Source organism: Rhynchophorus ferrugineus, unplaced genomic scaffold, assembly GCF_030347505.1.
Source record: "Rhynchophorus ferrugineus isolate W39M unplaced genomic scaffold, kcgeb_rfMv2 rfM8, whole genome shotgun sequence".
Lineage (NCBI taxonomy): Eukaryota > Metazoa > Arthropoda > Insecta > Coleoptera > Curculionidae > Rhynchophorus > Rhynchophorus ferrugineus.
Genome location: NW_027472587.1, coordinates 9851120 through 9871118, shown reverse-complemented (window position 1 = coordinate 9871118; position 19999 = coordinate 9851120). Strand labels below are relative to the sequence as shown.

At 32.1% G+C, this 19999-nt stretch overlaps 1 protein-coding gene and 1 long non-coding RNA gene across 4 annotated transcripts in view; both read left to right on the top strand.

The window, feature by feature from the left end:
• Positions 1–9125: 9125 nt before the first annotated feature.
• LOC143200750 (uncharacterized) lies at positions 9126–14777 on the top strand. Of its 2 annotated transcripts, XR_013006805.1 has the most exons (3): positions 9126–9205; positions 9276–9461; positions 14484–14777. It is a non-coding gene; the product is annotated as an uncharacterized LOC143200750 (long non-coding RNA). The 2 variants fall into 2 exon arrangements; XR_013006804.1 differs by having other exon boundaries at positions 9126–9461.
• Positions 14778–19175: 4398 nt separating this feature from the next.
• Positions 19176–19999, top strand: part of Dpp10 (Dipeptidyl peptidase 10) — a 226586-nt gene continuing 225762 nt past the window's right edge. The window contains exon 1 of one of the 2 annotated variants that reach the window (XM_076411348.1): positions 19176–19299. The gene's annotated coding sequence lies outside the window, so the exon portion shown is untranslated. Of the gene's footprint in view, positions 19304–19999 lie in introns of both variants that reach the window. The other variant, XM_076411349.1, reaches the window with a different exon arrangement.

The window sequence follows — 19999 nt, the reverse complement described above, 5'->3', positions numbered from 1 at the left end:
CATCCTAATCTTCCTATCAAGTAAGTTGTTCAGTAAGTGTGCGGAAATGACACGGAGGTTTATAGGTTTAGAGGTTTTATAAGTGTAAAAATAAACTAGGGAGGTGCCAAAACAATCATGAGCTGTATCTGACGAATAAGTTGAGCGTTGGAATAATTCGTACCTAGATTTGGTAATTTTAGCTGTAGTATACTGAGCTGTGTGAGATGAAGCGTTATTTTTATAAAATAGTTTTTTTTCTCTAAAAATTTGATCTGAAAAATTACAAAACATTTGAGTTTATTGTTTTATCAGTTTGAATGTAAACCACCAACAAAATTTATTTTGTGCTCTATAAAACTTCTTGCTAATGTCTTTTTGTTATTAAGAAAAAGTGGTTGATTTTTGTTAATAATCTCTGAAATGAATGTTATGATTGTTGGGAGATGGCTAGATGATAAATAAAGCATGATTGATTAATGAGCTTTACATTTTTTCGGAAAATACTAACTGGCCATTAGTCTAAAAATTGTTCCTGAAAATCAAGATGGATACAAAATAATGTAGCCATGAATGTAACAAGAACACAAAATGCAGAAGTAAAATATGTATCATCCATAATTAATTGGCATTTTAAATAATAAAAGTAAATAAATTTCTTGGGCACTAAGTATGTGATTAAATAATAACAAATCTGAAATACATTTACAGATTATGCTTTGTCATAAACAGTCATTACATAGTTCAATTCTAAATTATGGTAAATTGTTTTAGAATTTAAAATTAGAATTTTAACCGCAATTAGAATAGGACTCAAAATTATCGGTAGCACATATAGTGATATCAACTTTGACATATATGTCATTATTTTTACTGGGATCTTCACATTATCGAATCGATGTAGCTATGAAAAAATACCTTAATGTATGAAATATAAATCGTGCTAAAGGATTAAACGGCCAGTGCCTAGAAATTATCTTCAATGTTTAATACATTATAAATTCTGATCGGGGTATACACACCATAAAAGATGTTTCCCAGTGAATATTAACAATTATCAACTCCCACAAGTACAAAATGGCAAATATGGAATGCAGTGAGATCCTCTATCATTAGATACTCAAATCGACCTTTAACTTGGCGGAATACCGCGTGGAGCAAAAGTCCCACTACCATTGATGCAATTTCCGCTGAGTGGCAATAATTGAATGATTATTTTCAATAAATATTGTCACTATTTCTGCTCATTCTTGTGGCATGTATTTATCCGTAATAAAATTTGGACGTCTACACGACACAATGGTTAAAGCGAAACTGAACAAAACGTCACATAACCAAGATGGCGCGTGCAATATTGACAGATGTTTGTCATTTTCCCAATTGTAACTGATTTTTTGAAATCATAATCTATTTCTTTATCGTAGAGGAATGCTGTTAGTTCTTGGATGACAGGGGCACAATTCAATAGCTCAATTTTATTCTCTAATCCTGTCCACTTCATTTTCAGTCACTAAAGTGTAATGGTGACATACTATGTGACTATTAACAGGTCAATTGAAAAGTCTCCGGCCTAGATGGCGGAGACATAACACATAGATGGCGCTACTAGAATTAAATCCATATTTTTTAGTTAGCCCTAATCATCAAAAGATGCCTGTTTAAATTTGACAGCTCATTAGTTTGTGAATTATAGCATTTTGAGTGAAGCAACTTTTGTTATTGTGAAAAAAATGGATAAAAGGGAATTTCGCATGTTGATAAAATATTGCATTTTGAAGGGAAAAAGAGACAGTTGAAGCAAAAACTTGGTTTGATGCCGAGTATTCGGACACTGCCTCAGGATAATCAAAGATTGATATGCTAAGTTTAGACGTGTGAAATGAGCACCGAAGACGGTGAACGCAGTGGACGCCCAAAAGAGGTTGTTACTGACGAAAACATTAAAAAAATCACAAAATGATTTTGAATGACCTTAAATTGACATTGAATAGAATAGCAGACACTCTAAAGATATCAACTGAACGTGTACATCATATCATTCACGAATATTTGGGTATGAGAAAGTTATGTGCAAAGTGGGTGCCGCGCCAGCTCACTTTTGACCAAAAGTGTAATAAATCCGAATTTTTGCGTCGATATGTGACAATGGATGAGACATGGCTCCATCATTTCACTCCGAAATCCAATCGACAGTCATCCGAGTGGACTGCACACGATGAACCCGCTCCAAAGCGTGGGAAAACGCAATAGTCGGCTGGCAAGGTTATGACGTCTGCATTTTGGGATGTGCATAGAATAATTTTCATTAACTACCTTGAAAAAGGAACGACCATCAACAGCGACTATTACATAACGTTATTGGACCGTTTGAAGGACGAAATCGCCGAAAAACGGCCGCATTTGAAGAAAAAGGAAGTTCTGCTTTACCAAACTAATTTTGCCAAAAAAAATGTGTTTTACTATGGTAGGCCGGTGACCTTTCAATTGACCTGTTAAAAAATTAGTGTTATAAAATGATAATATTTTACTAATAATTCATACCTTATACACATATTCTCGCATTATCTGCCGCTAATTTTGCCTCTAGAAATAATTATATTACCTCAACAAAATGTAAATACAAAAATAACCTAAAAAGACTTCTAACTGCAACTGTGTTAAACAACAAGGCGCATATGGAAAAGGACGCGTAGTTGTCAAAGATATTTGGCTTGATTAGAACAAGTGCGCATGTGCAGTTCTAGCCAATCGAAATTTGTATAGGCATGGATGTGTAGGTTTTTGACTGTCGTGTACACCGGTTTACCCCCTCCTCATAAATCAAAGAACACTTGAGCATCGAATCCTCTAGATTTCTTAGAAAAGTTACCGTTTATATTTTATTCACCCTCGAATGTAATTATTAATAGAATATTGTTGAAACGTTAAATATCTTTTACAAAGTGTATATTCAATACAGCACGAAACATCATTTTTGATTGACAAACGTTTTCATACTTTTTCCTCGCAAAGTTTCAGTTTATATTCATGGCATTTCCAGCTTTATTTGGGGAGGTCTCTTGTTAAGATGTCAAGTTCATAGAACTCGACGTGTATTGTACCATTAGGCTGAGGGGAGTTGAAACTGAAATAAAGGAATTCTATATTTACACTTTCTAATGTTTGATTCGGGTATACAACTAAGCGCGGTCTAGGGGATGTATTTCGCCCGTCATTCAAGATGTTTATGAATTTTGTTTATTGTTTATTATTTTTAATTCTGCTTGTTAAATTGTATTAAACTATTTTAATTTTTGTGGTTAATTTTAGTGGCGCCTTCACCACATTTATAAACACCTGTTTCAGAAAATTTATAACAGTTAACATAAAGAAATACATTAATGATTATACGGTCAATAACATTTCCTCATAGATAGAATAAATCTAAAACCCATACATCAGTTTGGTATTATGAGTAAATATTCAATAATTCACCAGGTACCTATAATCACCGACATTATTGGAAAAACCTGTGAAGGGAAAAGAATTATATTTATGAACGTAGCGCAAGCTTTTGATAAAGTCGGACAAAATGGACTCATATGCAAGCTCATTAAGTTGTTACCGAAGCAATACGGTGAAGTCTTAAAGAAGAAGAAGCTTACTCAACAATGAATTAAATAAAAGCAGGTTTATCGCAAGGCAGTGTTTTGCGTCTTGCTTTTTACTTACTCTATACGTGTGACATATCACAAATGCGAGACTTGCTATTTGAGACAATAACGAAGAAGAAACCTGAAAACCAAAAAAAAGAACTCAATATACAAAAAAAATGTTTTGGTTATTTGGAAGAAGATCTAAGTTATCCGTACATAAGTTGTTGCGGCACATATACTAAAACCTATATGAGCCTATGGAATTCAGTTATGGGGATGTTAATCGAAAAGTATATATCAATATAAAGGAAACATTTCGGAATAAAGTTCTGAGTATTGTGGATGCACCCAGATATTATAAAACTATTACTTACACCGAGACCTTCGGATTACAACTGTCATAGGCGAGTGTAACTTTTAGGTTAACACCGAAATGCTGCAAATTTTAGATAACCCTAAACCAGAACGCAGATTCAAGAAAACCAAATCGTATCATCTTGTGTAGTTGTGTAGTGAAGTGTACTAAAACGCACAAACACTGAAAAGAGCTACTAACTTTAATTTTAGTAGAGACTAACTATGGGCCAATGAGTCTTCCTAGATAACTATCTACTATAAGTTACCGTAGAAAAAAATTGTAAGTTAGCCGGCAACGATTAGTAATAATATAATAATAAATAAAAAATAAAACATTTCCGACCTCATCAGTTGTCATGTTCATCGTCAAGTCGCCGAATATGTTTGTTTTTTTTATATACCAAAGTGCATTGACCATATTTCTAGAAACGTGAAAACATTAGTTTATCAATTGTATGAAACTCTCGTTTAGCTCTCGTCTCTACGCGGAATGTTTGGACTATTGTCTTTCAGGTTCGACGCACCCGGGGTCTTTAGTCAGTCGAGGCTATACCCTCTTATCTTTCGCGTTGGAATAACCATTTATGAGCTATTGAAACTACTACGTAGATCTGCCTTACAAACTTTATGACAATAAAGCAATCTTACTGGAAAGCCAACGTCGTTAACTTGGAACTGATGATACTAGAAGAAATGAGAATTTATATGACTTTTAACAGTAATTGTATTTAAAAATATCTCGTCTAGACTTTTAAAGTTTTTTTTTATTTATTATTATTAGAGTTTTTTAAAAGTAAATTCGATATTTGAAATTTCAACTGAGAATACAGATTATTCGTTATGGAAAGCAACAAAAGGCCGCAGCAGCGTAACCCACTTTTTAAAAACAATGACAATAATGGGCCTAGAAATAGTAAATAAATTTATTTTAGATATATATTCTTTAAACGTGCAATAAATGCCCCGTCTGAGTAATGACGTAATGTAATGTGGCGCATTAAATCGCACAAACACTGAAAAGTGCTACTAACTTTAATTTTATTACAGTTTTTTAAAAGCAAATTCGATATTTTAAAGTCCAACTGAGGCTACAGGTTATTCATTATGGAAAACAGCAAAAGGCCGCAGCAGCGTCGTCTGAGCCCTCTAAAGATGTACTTAATAAAGTTACCAACTTCCTAAAGTCCCTATTTAAATCATGAGAAAATCACTATCAGAGAACTTAAACAAATAATAAGATATGATCTAATAACCGGAAAAAAATACAAGAACTATAGGAGAAGGGTGTAAAATTAATAACATTCTTACTCATCACAATATTAGGAATAAATTGTCTTCCTAGCATTTGGAAAGTACCGATACGGTACCTCCTACCGGTTTATAAGTTGATTATCGATAATATCCAAGATTTTTGTGAAGTTATACATAGGGAGGCTTAATAGTATAATAGAAAAAAGAAATATTATTCCAAAATATCATTTTGGGTTTCAAATCATATAACTATAGCAGTGCATAGATTAATAAACAAAATAAATATAGACTTAATTGCCTAAGAAAATTTTTCATTTGTATTCCTGCAATGGATTCAGAGTTTCCACCAGACAGTACAGCTGACCTATCAACCACCGAAAACCCTACTGTGACAACATATGGAAATAACACGACATACATTGTCGTGTTATTTAGCATTTAGCGTGTATATAGCATCACACTAAGATTCACCAACAATATAAAAGAATCTCCAAACACACCTCGATAAAATACAACTGTGACTGAAGACATGACAGTTTAAAGCAAATGAACAAAATTTACCTATGTAGCTATGGAGGGTGTTAAATATCTTGGTATGCATTAAGATCGACGCCTAACTTGGAAGAAGCACATACTCGCTAAACAAAAACTACTAAAAACTTAAATTATATAAAATATATTGGCTCATCGGGCGCAAATCCAGGTTATCATTAGATAACAAGGTATTGCTGTATGAGTCTGTACTGAAGCCTATTTGGTCATATGGAATCCAACTATGGGTACCGCTAGCAAATCTATTATATCCATCATTCAACAGTTCCAAAATAAACTGTTCCGTGCCTTTGATACTCCGTACTATGTTTCAAATGAAGTGATACAACGAGATATTTTTCTAGAACCAATAACGAGTGCAATTCAACGTGTTTGTGTGAAGTACTTCGAAAGAGTACTTCAATGTACTCCAATTAGCTAAATATGCGAGCTGATAGTGAAGTGCGTAGACTAAAACGTTTAACACCATCTGATATGATTATTGGGCATATATATATAGACTAATTAATTAAGATAGTATTTTATACAGGAGATCATTTAATGAAGTTATTTTCTACATTCCATATATATATATATATATATATAATATAAATATAAGAAATACTTATTGCCAATTGGCCAGAACCACTAAGAGTAATAAAAAATATCTATAGTTGACGATCTACATTTTTTGTTCTGGTAGTATCAGTGGAAATTATCAGAGAAATATAGGTTATTGCAGGTGCCTAGAACATATATGCAATTATCATTTAAATATTTCATTACATCATTCTCTGGAATATCGATTAAACCGTTTTTTTCAATATTTATAAATAATTTGTGTGTATAGAGACGTGGAGGACGTCGATAGTAATTAGTCATGTCGTTACGGTCGAATTTGCAAGGACTATGACGCGCCCGGAGTCCAAGCATACCTTCCAGAGACGCAAGAACATTAATTAAAAACGTGTAACTATCCGGAGCTGTTGTTGATGAGCACAATATCCATAACGCGTCGCAAATTTATCGGACAAATGGCCCAAAATGAATGGGGTTAGAACATTATCAGTTAGCCTTGTTTTTGTGGGACGTACAGCCTGTTTGCCGTTGACCGAATATATTGAATTGTTTTTCTTTGGCCCAAAAACTATGGTGATTTGTTAACTCTAAGTTAAAATTAACTTTGATTTTTTCATTCAATTCAGCTTAATTTAAAATCTGATATCGGTCGTGTCTTATTTTCCCTCTGTTTGTATATTAGTGGGTACAGACCTGAGCATTCGGGCGAATCTCATGAGAAAATTGAAAATGCGCATGAGCAGAACTGAATCCGGCAAACATTCGTACCGAACAGGTTCCAAAATTGGTTCAAAGTTGTAGTGTGCATGCACTTTGCTTAGTTCCAGTGTTTGCCGTAACGACCCCCAGCGCTTGGCGACGAATAGAACGTAGTAAAAATTGGCAGGATTATGAATGACATATGTTTTGGTTTCGAGAAAATAACCCTACTTTTCTTTGTAATTTAATTATTATTATAAAGATGTTTTTGAATGATAAATATGTTTAATATCTATTAATGATTACTACATATTAATTATTACATATAATTATATAAAAACCTCATAAAAAACACAAAAAATTAAAATATTTATATTTTGAAAATGGTAACTTAAAAAAACATGTCAATATTATGAGTTGTTTTTCTTATTTTTCATTGAAGCGAATTACATTTATTGACATTACATTACTCTCCATAGTACAAAATTTGTCAAATAATATGGAAAAAGTATTTCACAATTGGTGAGAGAAAGGATGTTTAATATTATTTTTCGATGTATTATATATAGTGCAAATACTAGAAATAGCAATTGAAAAAATACAATAATGTCATATTACTAATAATTTTATTTAATTCATAGAACAATGCAAACATTTTTAAATGTGACAAAGACATCAACATGTAAAAATAACCATCCATTATTCGCACTATACTCAACAATCGCCTTTTAGCTTCTTTCGAAAAAGACTACCGTATCTTCGACCTAAGTAATATCAAAATGACTTTACAATGCATAGAAGGAAACAGGAACTAAGCGTAAAACGTAAATATGCTCTGTAATGAAAGTAAAATACATTACTCAAGTATACAATTGTTAGTTGGGTGGATTAGGCCTTGGGGGGATACCACTACATAAAAAAACGTACCTATTGTAGAAAAATGTTCAATGTAAATATAATAAAACAACTCTTACTTATAAATTATTTGTGACTTTAAAATTATTTGTAGTTTTAAGTCCTTCGATAATATATGCATTAGATGTACTATAATGTTAAAATAAATTATATTAGATAACATTTTTGTATCATTATTTTATTCAGATTAGAATTTTGTTATATGTCAAAGTCAAAATGTTCTAAAACTCAGAGTTGGTACGACAATATTCCGACGTCAATTCAGATCGCGTGGGTTCACTGCTGTTCTGAATAGACTGTACGTTGAGGAAGTCTTCATGTTCCAAACGATAACACTCAATCACAACGTTATGAATTGCGGTCCGATGGGCGCGAACGACCGCATAGCCCGGAAATCTAATTAGCGCCCAACAGACAGCCCGCGTAATAACCGGCAACCGTCAAACAAAAATGGAGCAAGACAATCAGCCACGCTAATCGCCCGTCTAATGATTATATTGCGAGCTTCGCACACCGCCACTAGACGCAGTCACGAACTCGCAAACGGATAGACAGTTGTAACTGTTGTTATTCTCTTATTTTGTCTTATTGTTGCGCGTCGCGATCGATGGGGAACGACCGCAACCGCAACGAGAGCGCTAGGGACGCGGGGAAGAGTTTATGTTTTTAATACAAACAGTATGGTTGCAGTTAAAAGTTGTGTGTTTTTTTTGGAGGTTCGGGTTTTTATTTGTGGTCCCGTGGCTTGTAACTAAGCAAAGTTTCGAGCGTCACTGCGACTAACCGTGATCTGTTAAGCGTGATGCTCGAATTTCAATAACATGTCGGCTTAAAAGAATCTGATTTGATTCATTTATGTTATATTTTATAAAAATTCATAATGTTATACATCAAACACATAACAGGTCAATTGAAAAGTCCCCAGCCTCGCACATAGATGGCGCCACTAGAATCAAATCAATATGTTTTATAGTTAGCCCTAACTCTCAAAAGATGAGTGTATAAAGTTGGCAGCTGTCGGATCATTAGTTCAAAAAGGTATTTCGCGTGTTGATAAAATATTGCCTTTTGAAGGGAAAAAATACAGTTGAACCCGCTCCAAAGCGTGGCAAAACGCAATAGTAAACGGCTGGCAATATTATGGGGTCTGTATTTTCAGATGCGCATGGAAAAGGTTTCGTTTGATGGACGAAATCGCCGAAAAACGGCCGCATTTGAAGAAAAAGAAAGTACTGCTTCACCATTGCACTGTGTCACAAGTCAGTGGAAACGATGGCAAAAATCCATGAATTGGGCTTGAATTGCTTCTTCATTCACCGTATTTTCCAGATCTGGCCTCAGCGACTACTTTCTGTTCTCGGATCTCAAAAGAACGCTCGCTGGGAAGAAATTTTCGTCGAATGAAGAGGTGATCGCCGAAACTGGGGCCTATTTTGAGGCAAAGGACAAATCGTACTACAAAAATGGTATCGAAAAGTTGAAGGGTCGCTGTAATCAGTGTATCACCATTGAAAGGTACTATGTTGAATAAAGAAAACTAATTTTGCCCAAAAATGTGTTTTACTATTAAAAACCTTCTTTAAATAATTACAATAAAGCAAATATGAACAATATACTGAGAAATTTAATAATAAGGGCAATACAATAAGCATGTAAACATTAAGATACTTATAAAACAAAGTCGCCTTTTCTGTCCCTATATCCCTATGTGCGCTTAAATCTTTAAAACTACGCAACGGATTTTGATGCGGTTTTTTTCAATAGATAGAGTGATTCAAGAGGAAGGTTTATATGTATAATACATGCATAATATACTAAGGCAACATTGCTAATTTTAGAGGTTTCTAACGTGATGTCGTAAATTAACCTATTTTTTTAGGCTTATTTAGCAATTAGCAAAAACGCTGCCTAACCCTACGAGTCAGATCAAATTAATGTACTACAGTATTGTACACCATAAAAAGGTCTACAAAAAAGTCCGCGATGGTATATGTTTATCTTTTAGGGATAACCCACATTAACCATTTTTATTGTTTACTTTTTACGTGAGAAAATGGCTTATTTACGAAGCTATTTTAAGCAATACGGCATTAATCCTTATCGAATTAAGTACCTTAAATACAGTGTGCAATTAATATAGATCAATATGGTTCCTTACAGCATGTAAATTAAACAAATATTTTCGGAGATATTACAAATTTAAAATTTGCGTTTAAAAATGTGTAATGTAATAAAAATTGTATGAATTTAGATATTCCAAAGACAGCAGGAAATCTTCATAGTAAGTATAGGGGAAGAGGAATTGTTTTACTCCAAACTTAATGCGTGCAGGCCAAGGGCAGTAATGAATGAACCAAAAATACTGGATCGATTTTAATCATGTTTTTATTGAGTGACATAGGCATATATATTTTATGCCCGTGCAAAGTCGGAGCGGGCCGCTATGTTTTTATATACAACGTTCATATTTTTTCTGTAGTGTATTTAATTTAGTATCAGCATTGCACCCGTGCGAAGCCGGGGCGTGTCGCTAGTGTATAATAAAAGAGAGATGTGAATGGTACGAAGTGGTACCGAGGAATTTGACGATACGCTAAAAATCATCGTGGTCCTGTAGATTGAACATACTGCGCCGGTGCGCGATTCCCAAAAGTTATAAATATTTTAATATTCTCCTTTTTGCTTGTGACGCTGAGTTACTCTCTATCTTATTTATAACCAAACTTTTACTGATATCTGCATAGTATTAATTTGTTTTCAAGATGTAAAGTATACTTTGTATCATTTTTAAAAATAAAAGTTTCTGTTATACATATTAACCCTTTAATCCTATATATATATATATATATATATATATATATATATATATATATATATATATATAAATATATATATATATATATATATATATATATATATATATATATATATATATATATATATTTATATATTTATGTATTTATATATTGTACTAAAAATGACATTTAAAAAATGGGAGGTAAAAAGAAAAATACAGCCTAATATTAAATTTTTAATTATAAATTAAAGGAAATAAAACAATGAGCCTTAAATATTCCATAAACTATTTAGTAAACTAACACATATTTGGATATACAATACTAGAAATGTGTTTTATGTATAACATTTTATAACAACTTTCTTGAAGATATATTCCTTTATACTTCCTACCCTAATTACTAATTAATTACTATACAGTAAAAGCAACGACAGAACATTTTTCCCAATAAAGGCAAGGATAATATATTTGGTGGATATAGGGCTTACCCACTAAAAAACTACTATCATACGAAATTAATTGAGTATCTAAAAACTCAATAATGTTAAAATTTTGTGTTTTTGTTGGTAAATATACACCTTTTGTAGTACTCTTAGGAAAGTAGGTCTGCTTTTCTGCTTTTCTCTTCCTTGATATTTAAACAGATCGCTCTTCTTTATCATCAAATTGTACAGCTGCAACAGGTACAATACTTTCCCAAATAGCTACCTTTGCAGGACAAAAGGTATGCAATCTTTTCTTCTGGTATGCAATCTTCTGCAATGTCTATAAAGTGGATGATTAATTGAAATTACTAAATATATAATTTCCTATTACATTATCACAGTTCAATTGTAGGGTTATTCTGGGATTCATGTTGTATTTCATTCATTTGCTATACATGTCTATTCTCGTATCTAGAGATAGAGAGAGAAATGAGATTCAAATTGTGCATAAAAAATTGGCAACGGTTTTTGTCGGTCCTGTTAGTTGAAATGCCCTTAAGTGTAATTTTATTCCTGCTAAAGCTGTATATTTTCCGACAGGAAATTTCTCTCTTAATTGCCTGTTCATATGTTTATTATACGAGCACCCCGTAATAACATTTTATTTTTGAGTTACTCGCTGTGGTCATCGTAAAAAGGACATTATACCTTCATCGCGTTTAACTGTTGCTAATTCGTTAAAAACACAATTTTAAATGTTCACTGTATTCCCAACACAAGTTGAATATAAACAGATACGTTGTTACGAATAGAATGCTCATTTAATGTAATTTAATTCATTTCATTTTGTGTTTTTGTTGGTAAATATACACCTTTTGTAGTACTCTTAGGAAAGTCTTGATATTTTAACAGATCGCTCTTCCTTATCATCAAATTGTACAGCTGCAACAGGTACAATGCTTTCCTAAATTGCAACCTTTGCAGGATAAATGGTATGCAATCTTTTCCTGCACTTCTGCAATGTCTATAAATTGGATGATTAATTGAAATTACTAAATATATAACACTAAATATACTAAATATATCCTTATTACATTATCACAGTTCAATTGTAGGGTTATTCTGGGACTCATGTTGTATTTCATTCATTTGTTATACATGTCTATTCTCGTATCTAGAGATAGAGAGAGAAATGAGAGTTAGAGAGAGTTAGAAATGAGAGAATATGTTTATTATACGAGCACCCTGTAATTACATTTTATTTTTGAGTAACTCGCTGTGGTCATCGTAAAAAGGACATTATACCTTCATCGCGTTTAACTGTTGCTAATTCGTTAAAAACACAATTTTAAATGTCCACTGTATTCCCAACACAAGTTGAATATAAACAGATACGTTGTTACGAATTGAATGCTCATTTAATGTATTTACCTATATTTGTCTACTCCCATTGAAAACATTTTCTTATATTAACATATATAATTATAGCTTTTATAATATACATTCTTTTTATAATATAAAGCTTTGAAGCTATTAAGCTGTATTTTCCAGTCTCTCGTTCATTTGTAGATCTTGTTGACTGCCACTTATACTTTTCCTACAGCCTGAGACAGAGGTTTTTTTATTACTCAATTATTACATTGTTACTAATCGTTTCTGACTAACCTATAATTTGTCTTTATGATAACTTAAATCTAGGTATATAACTAGGAGGAGCCATCGGCCCTATCCCAGTCTTTGGTATTTTTTATTATATATACCTCACGACACAACACTACACAAGATCAGATGATTTGATTCTTTTGAGACTGTGTCCTGTTCTGGAGGTATCCAAATTGCAATACTTTAATATTCTCGAGAATGGAGTCTTTGCTCATGCCCCCTTGCAATTCTTTTAATTTATTGACTGACTGTGGGTACCTACAGGTCCCGATGTAGGTAGTCAGTCCTGTAGTATTTGGGTGCGCCCACAATACTTCTCAGGACTTTGTTCTGAATTTTTTTGTTTATGTTACTATTTGCAGAACGTTCCCATAATTGATCTCCGTATGTCCATATAGGTTTCAGTATTTGTTTATATAATAGCAATTTCTTATATATTGATACTTGTGATTTTTTTTCCAATTAGCCAATAAATTTCCTATATTTCAATTGTTGTTCTTTTCTTTTCTTCTTTATATGTTATGTTTCTTTCAGGGAAGTTTTGTATAAATATTCATTCCGAGATATTTAGCGTTGTTGCTATATGGAATGATAGTATTGTTTAATGTTATTGGTGCTTATACGGTCTGATTTTAGATGAACTGCACATGCACAGATTTACTTTCGTTAATATTTATTTTCCAAGTTTGTGTTCAATTATTTATGTTGCTACCTGCCTGTTGTAATTTTTGTGTGGCTTCCTCACTATTGTCTTCGACAGCTACAATCGCAGTATTATCAGCAAATGTAGCCATCGTAATATTCTCCATTTGTGGTATATCATAAGTGTAGAGTAGATAAAGCATTGGCACCAGTACACTTCCTTGTGGTACAACTGCTTTAGCTTTTTTATTGTAGAGTAAGCTTTTTCTTGTTTAATTCTAAACATTCTGGTTGTAATATATGATTTTAGTAGTTTGGTGTGTTATTTTGGTAACATTTAAGTTACTCGGTATCTGCGAAAGCTTGTGCTATATCTAAGAATATAGATGATTATATTTTTTTACTTCCGTAGGCTTTTTCAGTAACATCTATCATTCTGTGGACCTGGTCAATTGTTGAATGCTTGTTAATAAACTCAAACTGGTATGTTGGTATTAGGTTTTTTCTCTCTATGATAGAGCTATTTTTTAATATAATAACTGTCCTCGGCAAATATTCCAAGTATCGTTTCTCTTGTTGTTGGGATATCAGCAGTGTAAAGAAGTAAATACAGAAATGTTCTCAAGACACTATTTTAGTCAAAATAGGTTTAGCTGTTGACAACGCTCCTTCATGCGAACTCTAAATGTTCTTTTGAAAAGATATGTCTCTAGAAGTTTGGCAATAATAACCCCATATTTTATTATTATTATATTACAACAGTATTGGAAAATTTAGTTTTCTAAGGATTTTAGGTCGATCATATGACCTACTGTATTATTATATCTGACTACATTTTTATATCTGGTAACAACTCACAGGGAAATGCAAGATGTTGTTATTTTTTTATAGGTCAATAGACCTAATTTGTTGTAGTAACTCGTAAATTTTCCAAGGAAAATTACAAAGGGGTTTTGATAATTTAATTAGCTGCTGAGTAATTCGATAGAAGATTTTAGATAGATTTTATAGAAGATCAATTCTCCACACCTGAGAAGAATCTGATGTTTCTAGAGCGCAACATCTGTCAGTCCGGCCGTGTTAGCGATCCATAACTGGACCACTGCCATTTCACCGGTACCGCCTACTCCCTCTCCATGGCCTTGGCATGGATTACAAAAGGACGCTTTGGGAACGTCGAGGATATATTCCTCGGTACCATCACATACAGATCGCATCCCTCCTATAATAATAACAGTCCTCTTCATATTTACGTGTTTATTGTATTATTTATTGTCTTACTTAATATATGTCATTATTCTCGTTTATATTTTTATTATTTAAAGAATTATTATAATATACATCTTAAATCCGCTCGAGAATTTTCTTTTCCGCTCCAAATATCTAACAATTGAATAAAATGAGAAGAAAAATATTGTCTGACTGTAAAACGAATTTACAACTTTCGACAGGCACATATTGATGACGTGCCTCACTGATATTTTGAATAGACTATATTTCTGGTGTATTAATCCTATTTAAATTAAGTAGTATTCATATTTTACGAAAATCTAAATACCAACATAACTAAATTTCGCTGCAATTGTACGACGAGTTCATCAACAAAATCTCAGTTTAAAATAAGAGCATCATCAATGTGCGGTATGGGGTTATCACAATGTCCTTTGACGCTACATTACAGACTCTGCAGTCGGAGTTAGAGCCACGTTAAATATAGAGTTTCAACGGGGTTAGTTAAGCCCAAACCCTGACAGTAAAGCTCCAACATAATACGCGAAAGAGAACTAATATCGCTGGAATTAACTAGATTGTGCGGGTGTGATGGTGCAGCTATTCAATTATTTGATTGTGTAGCCGAGTTTTTGTTAATTACCATATGCTCGGCCGACGTTTGGCTCAGACAAAGAAAGAGACTTTGGATGTCTATCGTTCTTGTCCGTTTTCGAGTTTTTCGATATCTAATTATAAAATTCGGATTTTATGAGTCTGGATCTTTTATTTATAGTCAACAGGCTATTAAAACAATACAATAATAATAAATTATTAGTAAATGGGATAGTAATTAAATTATGGTTAATAACATTTAAAAATGCGTAGGATGGTCTTGAGAAATAATCAATTTTTAGTCAAACAAAATATTATGATAAAATATTTTTTTTTAGGAAATAACGTTTTAATAATTAAAATAATTTTCTTATCTCATTCACTAATTGGAGTACGGAAGTGAAATTTTATTTTTATTATCGAACTGGATGAACCGGTGAACTTCGTGTAAAATGAATCTATCTTGCATATGCTTTCCAACAATAACAATAGCTACTTCCTCTATTGTCGGTATATTAAACATTCTCGCGTAGTCGCTGGTAGGTGTTTTGTCAGATTTAACGACGATATTAGAACTGTCGATATATGGCATCAGATCCAATGCTATTTTGAATATTTTTACTAAATCGTTGCTCTGATGAAGAAAGTTGTAGTTCTTGGGCAATAATTCGATTCCCTATTGGATTGTAAGCACTACGTCAATTAAGTTTGCAAACGTTGTTATATATTTTGGGCATTATTATTGTTATAAAAATTACAGTATTCGGTAATATATGAAAATATGAAATTATAATGGTAAAAGTGAAAATATAATTTGATCAATATTCATGCATATTATTTTAATAGCATGTATGTTACTATAAGTAGCTTTTTCGAAGTACGTTGCAGTCTATATAAGGTTTATTCAGTTATATTTAATATGGCATATCAACTAACAATAAAACGGTAGTAGAGTTTAATGAAAGAAAATGTACAGGTTTTATTGGAAGGTCTATAGATATTATTATAAAATAGTGTCACTATAAATGGTAATTGTAGTTTATTAAATTATTCAAAATTAAAATGCATCGAAAACTGAATATTTATAGTTAGAAATCTGTATATTGTACTAAATTTTAAGTTGATAAGAGAGTCACTTGGTCTACTAATAACATTATAAATAAATACAGCCATAACAAGGTGGCCGGTATCTGGCTTATCAAGTAACAATAATACGGTAGTAGAATTTTATGAAAGAAAATGTAGACGTTTTATTGGAAGGGCTATAGATATTACTATAAAATAGTGTCAATATATATGGTAATCGTAGTTTATTAAATTATTCAACATTAAAGTGCATCGAAAACTAAATATTTATAGTTAGAAATCTGTATATTGTACTAAATTTTAAGTTGATAAGAGAGTCACTTGGTCTACTAATAACATTATAAATAAATACAACCATAACAAGGTGACCGGTATCTGGCGTATCAAGTAACAATAATACGGTAGTAGAATTCTATGGAAGAAAATGTAGACGTTTTATTGGAAGGGCTATAGATATTACTATAAAATATTGTCAATATATGTGTGTTGGCGGTTACTTAATCAATCAACTAAGTCAACGGATCGCCAGATCGGCCCGAGGCAGACAATTTCTTCTCGTGTACAAGCTACTGACTATAGACAAAGTCTTTTGTTCGCTGGCTAGGCCTGGGAAAGTTTGGAAAAATGTAATGTTAGTCAAATCTTTAAAAACTAAACACATTTTTTGAAGAATAACTACGTTAACGATTAAAATTTCCCTATATGGGACGACTTCAACCTACAGAAGATTCACCAGGTCACAATGCATCCTCAAACATTTATGTTTGATAAAGATTGTGGTAATCGTAGTTTATTGAATTATGCAAAATTAAAATGCATTGAAAACTGAATATTTATAGTTAGAAATGTGTATATTGTATTTAACTTTAAGTTCATTAGGGATCCACTTTTTCTACTAACAAGATTATAAATCACATTAAGTAACAATAAAACGGTAGTAGAGCTTTTTGAAAGAAAATGTACACGTTTTATGGGAAGAGCTATAGATATTACTATAAAATAGTGTCCATATAAATGGTAATCGTAGTTTATTAAATTACTCAACATTAAAGTGCATCGAAAACTGAATATTTATAGTTAGAAATCTGTATATTGTACAAAATTTTAGGTTGATAAGAGAGCCACTTGGTCTAACATTATAAATAAATACAGCCATAACAAGGTGACCGGTATCTGGCGTATCAAGTAGCAATAATACGGTAGTAGAATTTTATGAAAGAAAATGTAGAGGTTTTATTGGAAGGGCTATAGATATTAATATAAAATATTGTCAATATGTGTGTTGGCGGTTACTTAACCAATCAAGTAAGTCAACGGATCGCCAGATCGGCCCGAGGCAGACAACTTCTTCTCGTGTACAAGCTACTGACTATAGACAAAGTCTTTTGTTCGCTGGCTAGGCCTGGTAAAGTTTGGAAAAATCTAATGTTAGTCAAATCTTTAAAAACTAAACACATTTTTTGATGAATAACTACGTTAACAATTAAAATTTACCTATATGGAACAACTCCAACCTACAGAAGATTCATCAGGTCACAATGCATCCTCAAACATTTATGTTTGATAAAGATTGTGGTAATCGTAGTTTATTGAATTATGCAAAATTAAAATGCATTGAAAACTGAATATTTATAGTTAGAAATGTGTATATTGTATTTAACTTTAAGTTCATTAGGGATCCACTTTTTCTACTAACAAGATTATAAATCGATACATCTATAACAATCTGGCACATTAAGTAACAATAAAACGGTAGTAGAGCTTTATGAAAGAAAATGTACACGTTTTATGGGAAGAGCTATAGATATTACTATAAAATAGTGTCCATATAAATGGTAATTGTAGTTTATTAAATTACTCAACATTAAAGTGCATCGAAAACTGAATATTTATAGTTAGAAATCTGTATATTGTACAAAATTTTAGGTTGATAAGAGAGCCACTTGGTCTAACATTATAAATAAATACAGCCATAACAAGGTGACCGGTATCTGGCGTATCAAGTAACTATAATACGGTAGTAGAATTCTATGAAAGAAAATGTAGACGTTTTATTGGAAGGGCTATAGATATTACTATAAAATATTGTCAATATATGTGTGTTGGCGGTTACTTAACCAATCAAGTAAGTCAACGGATCGCCAGATCGGCCCGAGGCAGACAACTTCTTCTCGTGTACAAGCTACTGGCTATAGACAAAGTCTTTTGTTCTCTAATCTAATGTTAGTCAAATCTTTAAAAACTAAACACATTTTTTGATGAATAACTACGTTAACAATTAAAATTTCCCTATATGGAACGACACCAACCTACAGAAGATTCACCAGGTTACAATGCATCCTCAAGCATTTATGTTTGATAAAGATTGTGGTAATCGTAGTTTATTGAATTATGCAAAATTAAAATGCATCGAAAACTGAATATTTATAGTTAGAAATGTGTATATTGTATTTAAGTTGATTAGGGATCCACTTTTTCTACTAACAAGATTATAAATCGATACAGCTATAACAAGGTGGCCAGTATCTGGCATATCAAGCAACAATGAAATGGTAGTAGAGTTATTTCGCTATGGAAAAAGGCAGAAAAGCTAAAATTAGATTGTGCACAACATAATATTAATAAATAAGAAAAGACCAACGTAGCGGCGGGCTTCCATCCGGCATCTGCCGCTTCGGAAAGGGTCTCAGGTGACGGTCGCACATAGGCTGAAGCCGTTCGAAAGAAAGGAACAACATTGCGGAAAAGCGCATGCGGAAAACTCACCAGGGCTCCAGCCAGTTGTGGCAGCATCGTCGATAGTGCCATACACGCGTCCGCACACGGCGAGCATCAATCCCGTTTAGTGCATGTAGACTTGTAAAAATACCTGTTAACTAACGCTCACTTGACCCAAGGTTCCCTTGCGTTCGCTGCCGTAAGTAGGTCCCAATTTTTTTTAGTTGATTTATTTAGATTGTTAATTTAATTAAATATTAATTATACTTATATTTGGAAAACGCGTTAATCTTTATGGAGAATAAATTTACATTTAAGAAAAAGTTTAACACCATAAACTAAACCGCTTTCTTCAAAACTATTTTATTTAAGGAACTAATTTAAGTGATTTGAAGAACTATATATAATTATATATTAGAATATGTAAAGTGAGTTATATTTGCGAAATATCTAAAGTTAACTATTTATTATTTATATATTTTTTATTCAATTTTTAGGAACGATTAGTTTTTAGATAGCTAATTATAAAATGTTAAAAAATACCTAAAATTCTATATAAAATAAAATAGCTTTAATTTAGTTTTTGTAATTGTTAAAAATATTAGAGTAATTTACCAATAAAATTATTTTATAAGACGTCTACAAAACTACTTATACTATTATAGAGCAATAATTAATTATATAAAAAATTTACTAAGTGGTAATAATTTGTTAATTAAATTCTTACTTTAATATTCATGGTACGTTATTATAATAATTACTTTTAATAAATAGTAATAGTAATAACTTAAATACTAATATAGAAATACTTACATTTAAAACGTCTAAACATAATTCAACCATCCACAATTTGACTCAATAATTAATATAAATGAATTTGTTCTAAGAATACATTTTGA